Source organism: Cololabis saira, chromosome 6, assembly GCF_033807715.1.
Source record: "Cololabis saira isolate AMF1-May2022 chromosome 6, fColSai1.1, whole genome shotgun sequence".
In the NCBI taxonomy this organism is placed as follows: Eukaryota; Metazoa; Chordata; class Actinopteri; order Beloniformes; family Belonidae; genus Cololabis; species Cololabis saira.
Window position 1 is genome coordinate 6,660,571 of NC_084592.1, and position 20,607 is coordinate 6,681,177.

At 44.1% G+C, this 20,607-nt stretch overlaps 1 pseudogene; it reads left to right on the top strand.

Moving 5' to 3' along the window:
* Positions 1-15,328: 15,328 nt before the first annotated feature.
* Positions 15,329-20,414, top strand: LOC133446289 (cartilage-associated protein-like; annotated as a pseudogene).
* Positions 20,415-20,607: the final 193 nt, after the last annotated feature.

Genomic DNA, 20,607 nt, shown 5'->3' on the forward strand with positions numbered 1-20,607 from the left:
TAAAGTGCTAAAAAATAAAGTAAATACGGAACTTTTTTTTACTCTTCTGCAGACAGTTTGATGACTGTTGTTGCGATGATGAGAACATACCGCCCTCTTGTGGTGACACTAGAAACTACAGTTTTCTTCCACTTAACGACATTATCGTCTGTAATTCATTTTAATTAGAGAACTATTCATAGATTACCGACTGTAATTACATTAATTAATGACAGAAGACGGATCAAGATTGTTTTTGCACTATTTTCTCCTCCAAACAGACTCGTTGTCGTCGTGCCTTTTTAACTGTTTATTATTTTGAAAGGAATAACAGGATGTACTTTTGTCATTTAATTCTTCTAACTTTACACTCAGTGCAGTTACCACGTATAACCACCAGAGGGCGAACTGTTGCAATCCTTTTATTGAAAAAACACCATACAACACGGTTTATTACATAATATATACTATAGAAATAAACTATATTATATTAAAACTTTATTATACTATAACCGGAACTGTCACCTCGAGGAAAACCCTTAAAAAAGAGAAGAGACGAGCGGAGAGGAGCCGAGTAAACGGAAAAGCCCCAGAGGCGCGTCGTTCTGGGAGAAAACCATTTTATTGTTTTAAACAGTTATTTAAACATATGCATTGATGAACATTTGTTTAACACCTCTTGCATTTGTCCCACAAACTGACTCCTTTAACCGTGAAACTGGTTTTGTGTTGCTTCTCACACCCGGTATAGTCTGGGGCCCCGGGGATATTTTGGTTCAGATTCTCGCAAATTCGCCAAATTTGGCACAGATGTTGTCAATAACATACTTAATCATTTTAAGATGGGTGCCAAGATTGGCGCCCCATGGTGCTGCCATATTGCACAATCCAATATGGCTGCCACCCCCCAAAAAACGGAAAGGCCTAGAATCATAAATTATACCACTTTTTATGTGTTTTCTGGATCGTAGAATCTGATTCTGGTGTTATTTCAATGATTTGAGGTCAAGATTACCGCTCAAGGTCAATTTTACTCATCAAAGTTGGTATATAAAGGCAATATAGGGGTAAAATCCAGTATTTCTGGTGTGCCATGCTAGATGCTACGCCCAAAACATTTTTTTTTTTTCATTACAAGCTATACTTGTATGTATGTATCAATGTTTCACAACTCAAAACAGTAGATTGTTTATTATAAACAATAAACGAATAACAAACAATTTTCAATTAAAATTTATATGTGCCAACAGAAAAAGACAAACAAAATGTTTTTAGGGACACAGCCTTTTTTTTTTTCTTTTCCAGTCCACAAGTACAACTTCAACTTTAACTAAACAACTGACAGTAGGGGACAATGTAATCAAAATAGTTATTCCGTAAAACTTCAAAATGTCATTCACATTCTTTATTGTGTCTCCATTCCTTGCAAAGCGGGGAGTTAATGGCTGTCATCTTCGTTATTAAGGCACCCACCTTCGCATTTGCAGAGGATTGTGCATCGGACACCGATACGATTGCATTTGCACCTTCCCATGCATCCCTTGAGGCAGCCACAGCGTACAAGAAGGTCACATGCTGCTGATGCATCATTAAGAGTGGTCCACAGTGGTTGCCATGTGCCAGTGCCATCTTTGTGCCAGCTCCACTCACTGAAGTCAGGAATTTCCTGCTGGACCGAGGTTGCCTGATTCCAGTAGAAACTTGCCTGCAGTAGCGCTCGCTTGACATGCTTGAACAATGCAGCTTGGGTAGGTGGGAGGTTTTCCAGTGATCTACTTCCAGTGGTGAAGAGGCGATGTCTGGCCTCATTGACACCAGCTGCACCACACCCCTTGCTGTACATGAGGACGACGAAACGCTCAATGTTCTGCATATGCACAGACTCAAGACTGAAGAGGTCAGGGGTGTGTGTGAGAGCAACTAGTGTGTTGGTGAGGTCTGGTATGCTTCTCCAGGCTGCCCAAGCTGTCTTCTTGCCACATCCAAGAAACTGGGAAGTTGTGTCACATCCTGTTAAGCTGTGGAAGAGGGGTAGTGCCAAGGACTTTGATGGACCGAGATCAGAGTAGATGGTATGTACTGGTATGTCACTATATTTTCGACCAGTACCAAAACCCACCCAGAGCTCTGTTAGGCCAAGGGTCTCGAAAAACCGGATTGCCAAAATGACAACATCGCTGTCTACGGTGCGAACATAGGCTGTTGTATGATCCTGCTCTGCTGCATGTGCCAGATGCAGGAGGATCCTGGTGTCTGCCTCAGAATGGTTGCACTTCTGAAGTTTTGTGACATCACAAGGCATGTTGGAGAGCACAGTCTCAAAGCGGGTAGTCAGAAGGAGCTTTCCACGCATGTCATTCTTTGAGATCTGTGTGCTGATGAATGAGAAGAGCTCCTTTTTGTTGTCCTCGTTTTTTAGGAAGCCACTGTTCCATTCATGCTTAGGGATTGGAGTGCTGCCATCACCTACTTTTGTCCGTGAACCATTTCCACGTCGTTTCTGTGTCAGATATTTTAGGTTATTTTCCTCTGGGTAGTTGTCCCATACAGCATCAATGCGTTGGGTACTAGTTGTCATTTGGGCCTCCAGGAATGGCATAATGTTGAGCAAGACATACTCGCTGAATGTCTTTGCTGTTGTGGGGCGCACCATGTGGATGACTGCTGCCATATCCAACACCACAACGGTAGCTTGTTTGGCAGAAGCTGCACGACCTGTGCTAGCATTGAGGCATTGAAGAATGTCGGACTTTGTCCCAGATCGCAGAGACCCTCTGTCCGCCAGGCTCGGTGGCTCTCTCTGATTTTCAAACTGAAAGAAGTCTGTCATGTCAGCATTGGGACGTGACTGGAGTGAAAGGAACAGTTTGACTCCTGACTTGTCTCTGACAAGTTTGAAAATAGGTTAAATGGCAAATATTATTTAAATAATGATAAGATTTTTTTAATGACCCCAAAATGACCTTTATGTTAACTTGGGTAAACTTGAGGGGTAAACTTGACCTAATATCATTGAGATGACATAATCTGATTGTTTTGACTTTTGAGTATAGCTTATAATGAGAAGAAAAAAAAAACTTTTGGGGGTAGAAGCTGGCATGGCGACCCAAAAATAATAATAATGATGACTTGGATTTATATAGCGCCCTTCTAGGCACCCAGAGCGCTTTACAGAAATCATTATTCATCCATACACATTCTCTCTGGTGGTGGTAAGCTACGTTTGTAGCCACAGCTGCCCTGGGGCAGACTGACGGAAGCGTGGCTGCCATATCGCGCCTAACGGCCCCTCCGACCACCACCAACATTCATACACATTCAAACACATTCATACGAGGCAAGGTGGGTAAGGTGTCTTGCCCAAGGACACTACGACAGCAAACTGGGAAAGAGCGGGATTCGAACCGCCGACCTTCCGATCATTGGACGACCCGCTCTACCACCTGAGCTACTGCCGCCCCTGGAATACTGGATTTTACCCCGATATTACCTTTATATACTAACTTTTATGAGTAACCTTGACCTTGAGGGGTAATCTTGACCTCAAGTCATTGAAATAACACCAGAATCAGGTTCTACGATCCAGAAAACCCATAAAAAGTGGTATCATTTATGATTCTAGGCCTTTCCGTTTTTTGGGGGTGGCAGCCATATTGGATTGCGAAATATGGCAGCACCATGGGGCGCCAATCTTGGCACCCATCTTAAAATGATTAAGGATGGTATGGACAACATCTGTGCCAAATTTGGCGAATTTGCGAGAATCTGAACCAAACGGTCCTTATTTTGCCCCGGGGCCCCCGACTAGTATGGTTTTTTTATTTTGTTTTTTTCTCAATTCATTTATTTGTGTCAAAGGTTCATTATAAAACAAACATGGCAAATATACATTCCATACAAATACATTTGTAATTGAAACGAGGTTGATAAAGGGAACAGTAGATTGGACACTGTATGTAAACCTGAGAATAAAGTGTGTAGAGATTGAATGTCCCATGACAATTATACAGTAATATAACATGAAAATAAGGTACAAACAATTATAAATAAATTAAATACATGACATTTAAGTAAAATAATACAGCAAAGTCCATCATACAAGGGGTAAGTAAGGACATCAGTCTTCTAAATCAGTGGGAAAATGTCTTAACACTTCATACATTTTTTGTGCTTTTGTTTCAGTTATTAGTTTTTAAGATTTTAAATATAATCCAAATTAATTTAAATCACAGCCGGTATGTTAAACATGTCCGGTCCTCAATTCTTCTCTATTTTAGGTTTCATGATCTGTTTTATGTTTCATGTCTTGTCAATATTGTCTTTTATTGCAGTTTTGCACTTTGGTCTTCTGTTTATATTTAAAGTGCTAAAAAATAAAGTAAATACGGAACTTGTTTTAATTCTTCTGCAGACAGTTTGATGACTGTTGTTGCGATGATGAGAACATACCGCCCTCTTGTGGTGACACTAGAAACTACAGTTTTCTTCCACTTAACGACATTATCGTCTGTAATTCATTTTAATTACAGAACTATTCATAGATTACCGACTGTAATTACATTAATTAATGACAGAAGGCGGATCAAAATTGTTTTTGCACTATTTTCTCCTCGAAACAGACTCGTTGTCGTCGTGCCTTATTAACTGTTTATTATTTTGAAAGGAATAACAGGATGTACTTTTGTCATTTAATTCTTCTAACTTTACACTCAGTGCAGTTACCATGTATAACCACCAGAGGGAGAACTTTTGCAATCCTTTTATTGAAAAAACACCATACAACACGGTTTATTACATATACTATAGAAATAAACAATATTATATTATAACTTTATTATACTATAACCGGAACTGTCACCTCGAGGAAAACCCTTAAAAAAGAGAAGAGACGAGCGGAGAGGAGCCGAGTAAATGGAAAAGCCCCAGAGGCGCGTCGTTCTGGGAGAGAACCATTTTATTGTTTTAAACAGTTATTTAAACATATGCATTGATGAACATTTGTTTAAGACCTCTTGCATTTGTCCCCCAAACTGACTCATTTAACCGTGAAACTGTGGGTTTGTGTTGCTTCTCACAGCCGGTATGGTTTTTTTCTTTTGTTTTTTTTCTCAATTCTTTTATTTGTGTCAAAGGTTCATTATAAAACAAACATGGCAAATATACATTCCATACAAATACATTTGTAATTGAAACAAGGTTGATAAAGGGAACAGTAGATTGGACACTGTATGTAAACCTGAGAATAAAGTGTGTAGAGATTGAAGGTCCCATGTGTTGCAGCCATTATACATGTTTGATCATTAATAGTTTGTTGTTTATTTAGTTGTTTTCACATATTGAACGCTAGGTGGTGTATGGGTGCAAGAGGTGATTTAGGTGCGCTCACGGGTGCAGGTGTAACTGATTGCAGGTGATTGAGACCGTGTAGCCATGTAGCCATGCACACTTTCCTTTGATCATGTTTACTGGAATAAACAGAATGTGTATCTGAGTTCACGCGTCAAAACTTCTATGTCTCGGTAAAGCAATCCCTGAAGGACTTTTGAGTAGCAATCGTCATAACACCATGACAATTATACAGTAATATAAAATGAAAATAAGGTACAAACAATTATAAATACATTAAATACATGACATTTAAGTAAAATAATACAGCAAAGTCCATCTTACAAGGGGTAAGTAAGGATATCAGTCTTCTAAATCAGTGGGAAAATATCTTAACACTTCATACATTTTTTGTGCTTTTGTTTCAGTTATTAGTTTTTAAGATTTTAAATATAATCCAAATTAATTTAAATCACAGCCGGTATGTTAAACATGTCCGGTCCTCAATTCTTTTCAATTTTAGGTTTCATGATCTGTTTTATGTTTCATGTCTTGTCAATATTGTCTTTATTATAGTTTTCACTTTGGTCAGCTGTTTATATTTAAAGTGCTAAAAAATAAAGTAAATACGGAACTTTTTTTTACTCTTCTGCAGACAGTTTGATGACTGTTGTTGCGATGATGAGAACATACCGCCCTCTTGTGGTGACACTAGAAACTACAGTTTTCTTCCACTTAACGACATTATCGTCTGTAATTCATTTTAATTAGAGAACTATTCATAGATTACCGACTGTAATTACATTAATTAATGACAGAAGACGGATGAAGATTGTTTTTGCACTATTTTCTCCTCCAAACAGACTCGTTGTCGTCATGCCTTTTTAACTGTTTATTATTTTGAAAGGAATAACAGGATGTACTTTTGTCATTTAATTCTTCTAACTTTACACTCAGTGCAGTTACCACGTATAACCACCAGAGGGCGAACTGTTGCAATCCTTTTATTGAAAAAACACCATACAACACGGTTTATTACATAATATATACTATAGAAATAAACTATATTATATTAAAACTTTATTATACTATAACCGGAACTGTCACCTCGAGGAAAACCCTTAAAAAAGAGAAGAGACGAGCGGAGAGGAGCCGAGTAAACGGAAAAGCCCCAGAGGCGCGTCGTTCTGGGAGAAAACCATTTTATTGTTTTAAACAGTTATTTAAACATATGCATTGATGAACATTTGTTTAACACCTCTTGCATTTGTCCCACAAACTGACTCCTTTAACCGTGAAACTGGTTTTGTGTTGCTTCTCACACCCGGTATGGTTTTTTTATTTAGTTTTTTTCTCAATTCTTTTATTTGTGTCAAAGGTTCATTATAAAACAAACATGGCAAATATACATTCCATACAAATACATTTGTAATTGAAACAAGGTTGATAAAGGGAACAGTAGATTGGACATTGTATGTAAACCTGAGAATAAAGTGTGTAGAGATTGAAGGTCCCATGACAATTATACAGTAATATAATATATATTATAATTATAAATAAATTAAATACATGACATTTAAGTAAAATAATACAGTGTGGTGCCGAAGAACGGGAGTCGGAGGCGGAGTATAAATGTTGAAGGAAGGCGCGAGACGTTTATTAACATCAGCCATTAAACCACAACAACACTTAACCGGGAGCGTGACGTCACATCCGCTCTCCTTAACTGAGCGGAACAACATTAACCCACAGAGGGTTCCTAAGTGAATTATGTAAACCACTACACCAGCCCCCCCAGAATTCACCCATAGTCAAAATCCCCCCGCCTCGGGGGAACGACGGCCCGACCACTGCGGGTACGACAACCCGGGGTCGAGGGGGGAGGGGTCGAAGGTGCGGCCGCACCAACCACAGGGCTGGGGGGCAAACGCGCCGACAGCGGCGCGGGCCTCCCAACCGGGGGCAGGGAAGAGGGCCCAGGGGGCCGGCCCCTACGAGGGGCTTGCGCCAACTCCAACGGCCGGGAAATGTCCACGTGGGCCGGCTTAACCCTATCCACAGAGACAGTCTCAGGCCTACCGCCAATGTCCACAACTAAGCTCCTATCCCCGTGCTGCAGGACCCTAAACGGCCCGTCGTAGGGAGGGCGCAGGGGAATGCGGTGGGCATCATGGCGAACGAACACGAAATCCGCCGAGTGCAGACTGGGGGGCACCCTGAAGGCGGGGGAGCCGTGCTGTGATGTAGGGATGGGCGTGAACGCCCCAGCGGCCTCCAGGGTGGCACGCTGCTTGGCTGCCGACCAGGGGGCAGTAGCGCTCGGAATGAAATCCCCCGGGACTCGCAGGGTCTGCCCGTAGACCAACTCAGTGGAAGAGGACTGCAGGTCCTCCTTAGGGGCACACCTCAGGCCAAGGAGGACCCATGGGAGTTTATCCACCCAGTTGCCATCCGTCAAGCTCGCGCGGATGGCTGCCTTCATCGAACGGTGGAACCTCTCCACCAGGCCGTTCGCCTGGGGGTGGTAATAATAATAATAATAATAATAATAATAAACTTTATTTGTATAGCACCTTTCATACATAAAATGCAGCGCAAGGTGCTTCACATAAAAAGAAATTTAAGGCATAAGACATAACATAGAAATAGAGGGCATAAAACAAAAATCAAAGCAGCAAAGTGGAAGCAAAAACAATAGCAGTAAAGCAGCATAGTGAGGACATAACCAACACATAACCCAAAAGATCGATTAAAATAATCAAAATACAGACAGTATTTTAAAATAATTTAAAAGATCAATTAAAAGCAAGTGTGTAAAAGTATGTCTTCAGCTGCGCTTTAAAAATGTCCACAGATGCTGCCTGTCGGAGATACAGTGGGAGTTTGTTCCACGCAGTTGGGCCGTAAAAGCAGAAGGCTGCTTTACCAAATTTTTTAGTTGTCATTTTTCGGGGCACAACGAGCAGGTCAGCGGTGGAAGACCTGAGGGGGCGGGTTGGGACATATTTAGGGAGGCAGTCCAGCAGGTAGGGAGGCGCGAGACCATTCAGAGCTTTATAAACAAGTAAAAGAACTTTAAAATCAATTCTAAAAACAACTGGAAGCCAATGCAGTGAAGCTAAAACTGGAGTAATATGTTCTCTCATCTTGGTTTTAGTTAAAACTCTGGCTGCCGCATTTTGGACAAGTTGTAGTCTGTCTGTTGTTTTCTTTGGTAGGCCCGAAAAAAGTGCATTGCAGTAGTCAAGACGAGAAAAGACAAAGGCGTGGGTCAGCGTTTTAGCATCATCCAAAGACAGGTAGGCTCTGATTCGAGCAATATTCCTAAGGTGAAAAAAGGCAGTCTTAGTAACATAACTTATGTGTGAGTTAAAATTCAGATCGGAGTCAATAATGACACCCAGGTTCTTGACTGTGCCGTTGCTATCTACAGCCAGGTTGCCAAGTTGTCTGTTTATGATTGTTTTCTGCTCACTGGAGCCGATTATGAGAACCTCTGTCTTATCCTCATTTAGCTTCAGAAAGTTCTCACTCATCCAACATTTAATGCTGAACAGACAGGTCAAGAGTGGGTCTAGGTCAGAGAGATCATTTGGAGCTACAGAAAGATAGAGTTGGGTGTCATCGGCATAGGAATGAAAATTCACACCGTGATTGGTAATTCAATGCAATTCAATTCAATTTTATTTATATAGCGTCTAATACAACAGATGTTGTCCCTAGACGCTTTCCAGAGATCCAGAACATGAACATAAACATAAACATAAACATAAACATGCAGCACACAACAGTCATGTGGAAGGAGTAGCGGGATGACCAGAGGGGGGGGGGGGGGGGGGGTGCAGGCAGGCGGAAGCAGCAACAGCAGACATCCACGTAGGCAGGTGGAAGAAGCAATGGGATGACCAGAGGGGGGGAGGGCCGGGAACACAGGCCAGAACGCAGCTCCTGAGGCTCCGGCCTGCAAACATACACAAAAGAGAAAAAAGGGGGGCCGGCACAAGAAACTACAGGAACGATGGACAAAAATGATAGCTATGAGATATTTATAATAAATAAAAATGGTAATGGAGAAGAGAGGCAGGGAAAAGGAAAGGAGAAGAAGGGTGAGAGGCACAGCCCAGCGGATCATGTCGGTGCCCCCCTGCAGCATAAGCCTATAGCAGCATATCTACCGCGAAGCTATATTTGAGACTTAAGGGCTGAGTATGGTTCTGCGTCACACACACGCAGAGCACACGGCGCACCCGTGACACCGTCACGAACTGTTCAGACTTCTCCGTCTCTCCATTTGGTCGCGGTGCAGTACCCCCCGCGGCCACTAGTTAGCGATCTTTTTCTGAATGGTTTATCCGACTTTTTCCGGTCACAGTAAATCAAAGAAATAAGGACAACTATTGTGCAAAAAACAAAAACAAAAAAAATCACACATAAACGAAGAAAAAAGCCCTGGAAGTTCACTACTGCTTCAAACCGGAAACCGGAAATGCTTCGCTTTCAAACGAACCAATCACAGCCCTCTCGGTCTGCGTGTGGACGGCGTCTCCTCGACGCGTAGTTACAATTTTCGGGAGGTGCACGTCACTGACGGCGCATGTGACGGCGTGTCCTCTGCGTGTACAAAAACCACACGCCGTAGACACGGCGTCGTTTTGACGCAGAAGCATAATTCAGCCTTAACTATTATAGTTTTGTTCTATAGCTGCGACTATGACTACTGACTCTAACACACTAAAGTTTACACTACCTAGAGATTTACCAACACCAGCTAGAGGTTTACTAAACACTAACTATAAGCTTTACTAAACAGAAAGGTTTTAAGTTTAGTTTTAAAGGTGGAGGTGGTGTCAGCCTCCTTAACCCAGATTGGAAGTTGGTTCCAAAGTAATGGTGCCTGATAGCAGAACGCCCGCCCTCCAAATCTACATTTAGATACTCTAGGAACTACGAGTAAACCTGCACCCTGGGAGCGGAGAGCTCGGCCAGGAACATAAGGCACTATCAAATCTTGTAAATACTGCGGAGCTAAGCCGTTTTGGGCTTTATATGCAAGTAATACAATTTTTAATTGAATTCTGAATTTTACAGGTAGCCAATGGAGCGACGCTAACACTGGAGAGACGTGGTCTCTCCTGCTAATTCCTGTCAGTACTCGTGCTGCTGCATTCTGGATCAGCTGGAGCCTATTCAGCAAATTACTTGGACATCCTGCTAACAACACATTACAGTAATCCAGTCTAGAAGATACAAACGCATGAACTAGTTTTTCTGCATCCCTCTGCGAGAGGATTTTCCTAATTTTTGCAATATTACGGAGATGGAAAAACGCTATTTTACAAACCTGATTAACATATGGTTTAAACGACAAATCCTGATCGAAAACAACACCAAGGTTTCTCACAGTTGCACTGGAAGCCATCGCAACACCATCTAATCCCTTCCTAAGATGCTCTGGACCAAGAATGATAACCTCTGTTTTATCTGAATTTAGAAGCAAGAAATTTCTGGACATCCAGTCCTTGATGTCCCTAAGACATGCCTGAAGTTTAACTAACGGTTCTGTTTCATCTGGCTTCATAGACAAGTAGAGCTGCGTATCATCAGCATAACAATGAAAGTGTATGCCGTGATTCTGGATTATACTTCCCAAGGGCTGCATGTATAAACTAAACAAGATTGGCCCTAGCACTGAACCCTGCGGAACACCATAACAGACCCTCGACTGTTCTGAAGAAACCTCATGTACATGAACAAACTGGAACCTGTCAGATACTGTAGATATGATTTAAACCAACGTAGAGCTGTCCCTTTAATCCCAACAACATGCTCTAACCTGTGCAGTAAAATGCCATGATCAACAGTGTCAAAAGCAGCACTGAGGTCCAGTAAAACCAATATGGACACTAATCCCTTATCTGAGGCCATAAGAAGGTCATTCGTAACTCGAACCAGTGCTGTCTCTGTGCTATGATGCATTCTGAACCTTGACTGAAAGACTTCAAACAGATCATTTCTATACAAATAGTCACATAACTGGCTTGAAACTGCCTTTTCCAGAATTTTAGATACAAATGGAAGGTTAGAAATTGGCCTATAATTAGCTAAGGTGTCTGGGTCAAGGGAAGGTTTTTTAAGTAAAGGTTTAATGAGTTCCCCCAGCGGCAATATGTATAGGGAGAACAGTAGGGGACCAAGAATTTAACCTTGTGGAATACCAGAGTTGATGTTGTGTTTGTCTGATTCAAACTCACCTAATTTAACAAAATAAGTTCTGTTTGCTAAGTAGGATGAAAACCAGGATAGGGCTGATCCAGACAGACCTACACAGTGCTCTAGGCGTTTTATTAAAATAGAGTGATCAATTGTGTCAAATGCCGCCGTTAGATCGAGCAGTAGGAGAACGGATAAATTTTTTTTGTCAGCAGACACTCTCAGATCGTTAATCACCTTAACGAGTGCTGTTTCGGTACTGTGACCTTTCCTAAAACCCGATTGGAATTTGTTGTGCACATTATTATTTTGTAAGAACACGTCCAATTGATGAAAGACACATTTTTCTAGAACCTTGCCCAGAAAGGGCAGATTAGAGATGGGACGGTAGTGGGCCAGCACAGAGGGATCGAGATTGTGTTTTTTGAGGAGGGGCCTAACTACGGCCGACTTCAGTGTGTCTGGAAATATGCCTGACTGCAGAGAGCTGTTTACAATTTTAAGTATATCTCCAATCACGCTCTCTAGGATTTCTTTGAGAAAAGAGGTGGGAATTGTATCTAATGAACAGGAGGATGATGACATCTTAGATATGGTTCTGCGAAGATCATTTTCATCAATTGCGTGAAATGACATAAGGTGCCCACTGGGGAGGTCAACCCTGGCACCATTAGCTCCAGTTTGAGGGTTTGCACTAGTGGCACCACTCATAATACCAGCTCTAATGTTAGAAATTTTGTCATCAAAAAAACATGCAAACTCATTGCACTTAGCTTTAGACGCAGGGAACGACTGCTTGTAGGACTCAGGGGGGTTTAAAAGTTGTTTGATGGTAGAGAAAAGGACTCTGGCATTTGTCTTGTTCTCATTAATAATGCCAGAGAAATAGGCCTGTCTTGCCAGACGCACAGCTTTGTTGTAGGTGACCGTTGATTTTTTTTAAATTTCTAGGTGGATGGTGAGTTTGCTTTTTCTCCAAACTCTCTCAGCTCTGCGACAGTCCTTCCTCAGTGAGCGAGTGTGGTCATTTATCCAGGGTGTTGTTCTGGTGCTCCGCTTCTTTTTGGTAGGCCGTGGTGCGGTGTAGCTTGACTCCCAAACTGTCCGCAACCGCGTTCCACAGCTCCGCAGTAAACTGCGGCCCGCAGCCCGAGGAGAGGTCGGACGGGGTCCCGAAGCACGCAACCCACGTCCCAATGAAAGCCCGGGCCACGTCGGATGAGGTTGTCGAGGAGAGAGGAATGGCCTCGGGCCAACGAGTCGTTCTGTCGACCACCGTGAGGAGATAGGTGAAGCCCTGCGAAGGAGGCAGCGGACCAACCAGGTCGATGTGAACGTGGTCGAACCTCCGCTCCGGAACAGTGAAGGTTTCAAAGGGGGCCCTGGTGTGACAGTGCACCTTAGCCCGCTGTAAGGCCACACACGCGTCGACCCACGCCCTCACGTCCCTCTTCAGCCCTTGCCACACAAACTTCTGAGAAACCAACCGAACGGTCGGCTTTCTGTCAGGGTGGGAGAGATTGTGCACCGCCTCGAAAACGCTCCGTCTCCAGTCAGCCGGAACCAGCGGTCGAGGCTGGCCAGTAGAGAGGTCACACCACAGTCTGACACCCGAGTCACCGACCGCGACCTCCTCCAGGCGCAACCCGGTGTCGGAGGCCCTGAGGGTCTGGATCCCGCGGTCTGAGGCCTGGTCCGTGCTCATGCGGGCGTAGTCGACACCCAACTGGACTGCCCCTACGACAGAGGAGAGGGAGAGGAGAGGCAGTCCGCGACCACGTTGTCCCTGCCAGTGACGTGTCGGACGTTGGTGGTGTACTCGGAGATGAACGCCAACTGGCGCTGCTGGCGGGCAGACCACGGTTCAGCCACTTTCGACATGGAGAACGTAAGGGGTTTGTGGTCCACGAAAGCCGTAAACTCACGACCCTCCAGTAGGAAACGGAAGTGGCGGATTGCCAGGAAGAGGGCCAGGAGTTCCCTGTCAAAGCACTGTATTTACGCTCTCTGGGGGTCAGCTGGCTGCTGAAAAAGGCGAGCGGCTGCCAGGCGCCGTCGACCCACTGCTCGTGCACTGCGCCGACGGCGTAATCTGACGCGTCAGTCGTGACTGCCACTGGGGCCCCAGGCGTTGGGTGAGCCAGCAGGGCTGCCTGGCTCAGGGCAGCCTTAGTGGCATCGAACGCGGCCTCCCTCTCGGCCGTCCAGTCGACTGCCTGGTTGGCGGACTTGCCCTTGAGATCCTCGTACAGCAGGCGCATGGTGTGGGCTGCCCGGCGGATGAACCGGTGATAGAAGGTCACCATCCCGAGAAACTCCCGGAGCGCCCCAGCGGTATCCGGGCGGGGAAAGGCAGCGACGGCCTCCACCTTCGACGGAAGGGGGCGGCCCCGTCTTTGTTGATGAGGTGCCCAAGGAAGTGGGTTGAGGGTAACCCGAACTGGCCGGGTTCACGATGAGGCCGTGCTCGCTGAGCCGCGTGAAGAGGCCCCGGAGGTGCGCCAGGTGCTCCCCCTCCGAGGAGCTGGCGACGAGAATGTCGTCCAGGTAGACGAAAATGTAGGGCATGTCCCTGAGCGCCGAGTCCATCAGACGTTGGAAGGACTGAGCCGCATTCTTAAGTCCAAACGGCATGCGCAGAAACTCGAATAAGCCAAACGGCGTGACTACGGCCGTCTTAGGGACGTCAGCGGGATGCACGGGGACCTGGTGGTATCCATGCACCAGGTCCACCTTGGAGAATATCAGCTTACCCGCCAGGTGCACGGAGAAGTCCTGGATGCGCGGGACCGGGTAGCGATCGGGAGTAGTGGCGTCATTCAAGCGGCGGTAGTCGCCACACGGCCGCCACCCACCCCCTGGTTTGGGGGCGATGTGGAGCGGCGACGCCCACGGGCTGTCCGAATGCCGAACGATGCCAAGGCGCTCCATGTTGGCAAACTCAGACCTGGCGACCTCGAGCCTCTCGGGGTTGAGCCGCCGGGCCCTAGCATGGACCCGGGGGCCCTCGGTCACGATGTGGTGCTCTACACCATGTTTGGTCGTGGCAGCAGAGAAGGTGGGTTCCGTCAGGCTGGGGAACTCACCGAGGAGGATCTGGTACTTTTCCCCCTCCGAGAGCGAGCCGGAGAGCCCACTGCAGGCCGCCTCTCCAGAAACACACGCGATCGTGGAGAAAGTCAGCGCGTCAACAAGGCGGCCGTTCTTGACGTCCACCAGCAAACCGTGTGCGCACAAAAAATCAGCGCCGATGAGGGGGAAAGAGATGTCAGCAGTGACAAAGTCCCACGTGAATCGCTGACCCCCAAAACACAAGTCCGCGGTCCTCGTGTCGTAGGAGCGGATAGGGGTGTCGTCCGCAGACGTCAGTGGCGGCCCCTGGGAACCTCCGGCGGTGTCGTCCGCGGTAGCCGGCAGCACGCTCCTCTGTGCGTCGGTGTCGCAGAGGAACTTGAGCCCAGAGATGGCGTCTCGGACAAACAACAGCCGGTTCGTCGTGCCAGCGCTCACGGCCGCTACTGAGCGCAGCCTTTGGCGTTTCCCGCCGCGTAGGTACAGGGGGGACGGCACTTGCTCGCCTTAGCGCCAAAGCGTGCATGGTAATAGCACATACCAGAGCTGGGCGCCGCCGTCAGCAGCAGTGAGTCCTTTCTTGGTCGGCGTGTCGCCACCCGCAGGTGCATAGCTGCGTGTCAGGGCCAGCATCTCCGGGGTGCAACGTTGAGCAGCCAGGAAAAAACGATCAGCCTCCTCGGCCAGGGCGCGGGGCTCCGTAATAATAGTATAGGCCAGAGCTGTCTGAACGCGAGGAGGCATGTGGCGGAGGAACAACTCAACAAAAAGGAAGTTGGGCTCCTCTGTACCCAGCAGGTTCAACATCACTTCCATTAGCTCGGAAGGTTTACTGTCCCCAGACCTGGTGACGTCACATACGACCAGTGGAGGTAAGTGGTATTTCAGAATCCTAATTACTAATTAATCAGAATCGGTCGAATTTCAATTTCACCCTTTTATTCACTGTACGTGGCTATTTGATTGAATTAAATGTTTGACTATAAATACAATTTGGATTTTCTGTCCACAGTAGCAAACCTCCGAGGCTGTGATAATGCCCGACTTTGGATGTTCAATTTACAAAAAAATTTAGAGAAAAAAGTGCCTGCTTATGGAAGCAGAGAAGTCCGATATTAATTTGACTTTTTTAACGGTTTACGTCCTTCTGTGTTGTGGCTCTGTCATCTCCACCTCGTCTCTCTTCATTAATTCTTTAGCGTTTTGTGTGTAAAACAGCGTAAATGTTACGTGGTGAAAATGCAGCATACAGAGCCATCGGTAATATACCCACATTATTATTATTTATAGGCCTATGTTTAATATATCTTGCTTTAAGTATAAATCTCATGAGTGTGTTGAAAATTGTCCGTTTGTTGTCTGATAGGAAAAGGTTTGTTTATTGACAAATGTGGTGATGCAGTGTCCAACTCTCACCAGCAGAGGGCGCTGCACTATGTTCGGGGACAATGGAAGTCTCGCGGGATTACATTGCGAGAACGAGAACACACTTGAATGTGAAGACGTGTGTGGCGTAACGATGATAAGTAATACATATTTCTTGCTCTTTGCAGGTAAGAATGGAGAGTTATAATCGTGTACTTGATAAAAACCACGGTCACACTAGCAATGTAGGGGCGGCAGTAGCTCAGGTGGTAGAGCGGTAACCAATGATCGGAAGGTTGGCGGTTCGAATCCCGCTCTGTCCCAGTTTGCTGTCGTAGTGTCCTTGGGCAAGACACCTTACCCACCTTGCCCCGTGTGAATGTGTATGAATGTTGGTGGTGGTCGGAGGGGCCGTTTGGCGCGGTATGGCAGCCACGCTTCCGTCAGTCTGCCCCAGGGCAGCTGTGGCTACAAAAACGTAGCTTACCACCACCAGAGAGAATGTGTATGTATGAATGAATAATGATCTCTGTAAAGCGCTCTGGGTGCCTAGAAGGCCGCTATATAAATCCAAGTCATTAATGTAGGCTTATACCTTTTGCCTACTTGCAGCAGAAGAAAAATTCTAATATGATTTATTTAGCCAGCTGGCATATACATTTTCATAACGCATGAACAGACTGCTCTCATCAGAGCCAGTGCAGAAGGCAGAGAGAGAGAAACGGGGCACGAACACACCCTCTTATAGTCCTTCTTGTGATAAACAACAGTACAGTAATAATAATCAGTCATACATCAACACTTAACACTCCCACTTATGAATGTATACTGTACAACTTTCACAAGATCAAATAAACAAAAATAACATGGCAGTCAAATGCTAAACATTTACACACCAAACATGACCCCTGCAAATTTTCTCAACATTATTTTGGAGACAGGTTTGGTTATTGCATCTGCAACCATGTCATCTGTGGGACAGTAAACCAGTGTCATCCTCTCATCTCTAATGGTGGACCTAATGAAAAGGTATTTAATGTCCACATGCTTACATCTCTGCCTGCACACAGGGTTCCTCACAAGTGCAATAGTCCCTTGGTTGTCTTCATAAACAACAGTTTTCAAGTACACATACTGTAGGTATCTATACCTTTCAGTAGTTGCTCTAAATAAATACATTCCTGTATTGTTAGAGCTAGAACCATATATTCAGCCTTGCACGTGGATAATGCTACTGTGGGTTGTTTCTTGGTCTTCCAAGAGACTAGTGAGCTGTCTTTACTCATAGGCAAGGCAAGGCAAATTTATTTATATAGCACAATTCAACACAAGGTAAATCAAAGTGCTTTACATTGACATTAAAAGCGGCAAGACATAATTAGACAGTAAATAACAAATAAGATTGAAAAAATTAAAAAATAAGATGATAAGAAAAGAAGTAAAATAATAAAAAGCACAAGCTGTTAAAAATAAGGGCAGTAGAATACAGCAGGTAAGTTTTAATTTACTCATACTAACACAATACCCTGTGGTACTGCGTCTGTCAGTGGCGTCTGCCGTCCAGTCTGCATCACTATAGGCCTGAAGGCCTAGACCCTCGCTGCTCTTTCTGAAGCAGAGCTCTCAGGGGTTCTTAACCTTTCTGACCTTGGGGCCCAATTTTTTCAGTACAGAGTGGCCCGGGGCCCGTTAAATATTAACACTTTATAGCAGGGGTATTCAACTAAAACTTTAAGAGGTCCATTTAGAGAAAATTTACTCAAGCGAAGGTCCAGAACACCATAATATATATATATATATATATATATATATATATATATATATATATATATATATATATATATATATATATATATATATATATATATATATATATATATAGGCCCTATGTGTGTGTGTGTGTATATGTATGTATATATTCAAGTAGCCTCATAGTTGTATATACATCTGCATCTGACTGGTATATTAAAAAAAGTACATATTTGCCACTTAACATGTGTAACTTGAATTACACACATTTTTTTCTCTTAAAAATAAAATACATTTTATTTTATTTTTCAAATGCTATCTTATTTTATTTCTCTACCAGCAGTTTGAATTTCCCCTTTTCTTTGTTAATTGTCTCAACACATTTTTATAATAAATTAATATAAACATTGGTGAGCCTGGAACGATATTTAGTTTTACAAAGCAAAACTTAGTTTGATTGTACTTTATTTAAGATATTACATGAATATTACATTAATCAGTTGTCAGAGGACTCAGCGCGTCAGGTTTCATCCGAGCCTGATCAGCTGAGGGCAGGAGCCCGCAGCTCTCTGGCTGCGGAGCAGTCACTTTCTGATGCTTTTGCGAAAGCCCGAACAACAGTCCAGTCCAGCAGACACGACAGCCCACGCATCTACATGTACAATCCTTCAGCAGTAAACGACGGAGCCCGCAAGCCCGAGCGGCACCGACCTCCCCGGCCGCGGGGACGCGCCCGGATAAATGAAAAGACCCAAGTAATCGATCCCTGATACTGGCGGATCTAAACCTACTCTGTGCAAAATTAAGGATTTACTCTGTAAATACACACCATTTCTCTTACTATTACACGTACAGCTAGCTGAGTATCTTCTCCTCATTTGGTCGGGAGTTGCTATGCAGTCCCGCGGCCCTCGCGGCCCAAACGTACAAAACAGATTTTTTTTTGCGGCCCACTAGATGGCGCTCGCGGCCCAAGTGTGGGCCGCGGCCCTATGGTTAAGAATCACTGTGTTACACCCCTGAGATAGCGCAAAACATGTTTCACTGTAGCCCAGTGCTCATCTGTGGGGTCAGCAAAATGCTGTGATAACCTGCTTACCACAAAGCATAAATCAGGACGTGTACAGGTGGTCAAGTAGATGAGGCTGCCTACTGCCTCTCTGTACATCTTTACATCAGCCATTTTTGGTGCATCTTCACTGTAGTCTAGCTTTTGTTCACAGGGTGTTTCCCTAGTTCTACACTGCTGCATGTCAAAACGATTCAGGATCTTTTCCACATACCTCTCTTATGACTTATTTTCACACAGCCGTCAGACTGGCTGAAGTCTATGCCCAGAAAATGTTTTAACCTGCCTAGGTCCTTCATCTTAAACCTGGTGGAAAGCATGCCCTTCACTTGCTCTAGGCTCTTGGTGTTGTTGGCTGCAATGATAAGGTCATCCACCCAAATAACAACTATTACCTTCTCTGCCTCTTTAGACTCTTTAGTGTAAACACGGTGGTCTGCAGGGTTCTGTGTGAAGTTGTCTTGTATCAGGCATGTGTGAACCTCTCTCCGGTCCAATGGTGCCACCAGGGGGTGGCCAGGGGTGGCCATGGCCCACCCTACAAATTCGCTGGCCACCCCACTTGCCTCAATAAAAAAAAAAAAAAAAAAAAAAACACTTGCCGGTCACATAGATTCTATTGTCAGTTATGCGTTTCATCCCAAATCATTTGGGCCAAATGCATATCAGTTGGCGTTTTTCTGAGCCTAATAATAAAAATAAAAAGAATAAATAAATATATATAAATAAATAAAAAAAAATGTATATATAAAATAAATATGTATGATATATTAAAATATATATATCTGTATTTTATATCAAAAATGCATATATATATATATATATATATATATATATATATATATATATATATATATATATATATATATATATATATATATATATATATATATGTAGGTATGTAGGTTTTTACCAACATGGTATTAACCATTAATATATGTGCAGACAGGTTAGAAAGTAAAAAAAAAAAAAAAAAACTTGGATTATAAAACAGTCAGGGGCTCTTTAGTCATATGCTCATCCTGTGGTGTTGCAGACTTTGTTCGTACATGCAGTGAGGGAATTCAACTTCCGTACCTCGGTGTCAGACATGGAACTATGGGACTTCTTTAAGGTCTACAATGAGTGTCTGGCTACATCTGAGGGCCCACAAGATGTAAAAGACTTTAAGGACTTCTATCCATTTATAGCTGGTCATTACATCAAGGAGCTTGAGCGGAAGGTGACCTGTGAAGGCGACCTGACACCTGTTGTCGGGGGTTACGTTGCTGAAAAATTTGTGGCCATGTACCACTATTTTACTATTGTACCTATTACAAATTGAATTACCTGAAAAAAGCAGTCCCGTGTGCTACGAGCTACATGCTTTTTGACCCCAGCAATGATGTCATGAAGAACAACGTGGCTTATTACAAGTAGCACAAAAGCCAGTGGGGTCTAACAGACGAGGACTTCCACGCAAGACTGGAGGCAGATGGGTATCACAATCAGACCACCCTGCAGGTACAGATGCTGGACTTCTCAAAGCAACGAGGAGGAGGAGGTGGTGGAGTTTATAGACGAGTTCTTGGACGAGGATGAACAGCTCACGTCGGAGAACACTGAAACACAACTGGCAAAACACTCCAGAGTTTGTATTTATTAGGATAATACATCTTTAGCCTTCACTTTGAATCCTGAATACTGTTTTTAACATATTGTTTTGTGAGTTAAATATTCAGTTCAGTTCAGTGATACTGATGGTTGATTTTTACTTTTAGTCATTGCTTTGAGAATTCATTGATCCATTTGTATTGTGAATCATTTGTATTGTCTTCAAGATGTGTTTGATAATGAAA